This window comes from Sciurus carolinensis, chromosome 8 (genome assembly GCF_902686445.1).
Source record: "Sciurus carolinensis chromosome 8, mSciCar1.2, whole genome shotgun sequence".
Lineage (NCBI taxonomy): Eukaryota > Metazoa > Chordata > Mammalia > Rodentia > Sciuridae > Sciurus > Sciurus carolinensis.
In genome coordinates, this window is record NC_062220.1 from 24,516,929 (window position 1) to 24,519,266 (window position 2,338).

At 39.7% G+C, this 2,338-nt stretch overlaps 1 pseudogene; it reads left to right on the forward strand.

The window, feature by feature from the left end:
- The first annotated feature begins 281 nt into the window (after positions 1-281).
- On the forward strand, positions 282-575 carry LOC124991811 (60S ribosomal protein L37-like; annotated as a pseudogene).
- Positions 576-2,338: the final 1,763 nt, after the last annotated feature.

Consider the following 2,338-nt stretch of genomic DNA (forward strand, 5'->3'; position numbering starts at 1 on the left):
ATATATGGGTCTAAAAAAACTATAAAGGAGACCAGAAATGGTATTAAATGCTGCAGGTCAAAAAGTGCCTTTGGGGCTGGAGATGTGGCTCACTGGTAGAGTGCTTGCCTGGCATGTGTGAGTCCTTGGGTTTAATCCTCAGCACTGTGTATAAATAAATAAATAAATAAATAAATAAATAAATAAATAAATAAAATAAAATAGAAGATCCATTGACAACTAAAAAAAATATTTAAAAAAAAAGTGCCTATTGGGTTCTTTGTCTCTGTGACAGAAGTGGGATGATGAAGGAAACGTCATCATTTGGAAAGTGTCGTAATAAGATGCACATGTTGTGCCACCATTGTGACTCTAAGGTCTACCACCTTCAGAAGTCGACCTGTGGCAAATGTGGCTACCCTGCCAAGCGCAAGAGAAAGTATAACCGGAGGGCCAAGGCTAAAAGATGAAACACCACTGGGACTGATCTAATGAGGCACCTAAAAATTGTATACGGCAGATTCAGGCATGGATTCCGTGAAGGACCAACTCCTAAACCCAAGAGGGCAGCTGTTGCAGCATCCAACTCCTCTTGACAGTTTCAACAATTAGCCACCCAATAAACGTTCTGGCTTTCAAAAATGGAAAAAAAAAAAGTGTCTATTGGTATCCTTTGGCACTTGTGCTAGATTTCTTTTTTTTACATAACAAATTTGGTTCACCCTCTGGCCACCAAAGATTCACTTCTGACCCATCTGCAAGATACTCATTTCCCAGGTCCCAAAAAACTCAACTAATACCACACCAGCTAAAGTCCACATGTCATCTAAGCATTATCAGCTCAGAAATAAAAAAAAATAGCATCATCTATATTAAATATGGGTGAAACTGTAGGTCTAGTTCATCTAGGAGAAAAATTCCTTTCCACATGTGGATGTTTGAAGCTAGAAAACAAGTTATCCGTGCCCAAAATATGGAGACACACTCCACACTCCACTGAAGATGGGGAGAAAATGGAAGGAACTGAGGAATCACTGGTCACACACAATTTCAAAATCAACACAAGTGAACAAAATTCAGTTTTCAGACTTGGGAATAATCTGTAGTTCAAGGCTCCACTCTTGGGACTTAAAGCTCAGTCCTCTGAGTTATCTTTCCTATTTCTTGAAATGTAGTTAGTATTTGTAGCTGAGTAGTTTTATCAGCCTGTTTCTTACCAGTGAATTTTTGGAATCCACTAACCTTCTTACATTTCATCCTCTCTCTCCTTTTCAGTCCAAGCTGGCCGTATTTCTGCTAGAATAATATTCTCAAAAACCTACTGTCATGGGGATTCACTCTATCAGGCAAGAGGCTGATTCACAGGTCCTTCCTTGATCTTTCCTCCACATTTAATGTTTGATGAAATGGCTGAGAGGACTTATGTATGAATCACATACTCTTTTTTTTGTTGTTGTTTTCGAATTACATACTCTTTATTTTATTATTTTATTATGGTACTGGGGATTGAACCCAGGGGCGCTGAAACACTGAGCCACATCCCCAGTCCTTTTTATATTTTTATTTAAAAATAGGGTCTTGCTTAATTGCTTAGGGCCTCCCTACATTGCTGAGGCTGGCTTTGAACTTCCCATCCTCCTGCATCTGCCTCCTGAGCTGCTTGGATTACAGGCATGTACCACCATGCCTGGCTCATGTACTCTTTAAAATGCTTTCTGTGGATGAAGTACTCCAACTTTTTGATCTTTCTGAGGTGTTCGCAAAAGGTTGTCCAGCCACACCTTTTGATTTTTCTCTGGAACACTTTCCTGAGAGTGGATTTCTCCATTTTAGCATTTGTGCAGTGTGGATAGGTTAAGAAATTCCCAAATAACCCAAGTTCTCGTTCCTCTTTGTTTAAAAAGTCTTCCCTCAATTGATTTCTTTCCTCTTGCACTTTCCTAGAAACAGCAAGAAGATTGGAAACCTCATCTAAGTGGCCAATTACATCACTTCCAAATTCTGTTCTCCACATGAGTACAGAACACAGCTCTGCCCAGCTTTCTGCCATCATATAACAAGGATTTCCTTATTTTCAGTTTCCAATAACATGTTCCTCATTTCCTTCCAAGCCCTCATTGATAATGTCTTTAACATCCATATTTCCACACCTTGTTCATGATGACTGACTTGTTCTCTGAGGTAATATGTGTTTTCTCCTCACTTCTTTTGGGTTCCTCACTGGCAATTGTGATGGGCTGACAGATCTGGCTCCATGAGAATGTTACAGGCCAGACTATAAGGGATATGACTAAACAGACTCCATTTTGCTCTGAGACTACATGTTATGTAGGAAATAAGCTTCTCCCCGCCTCTGTAC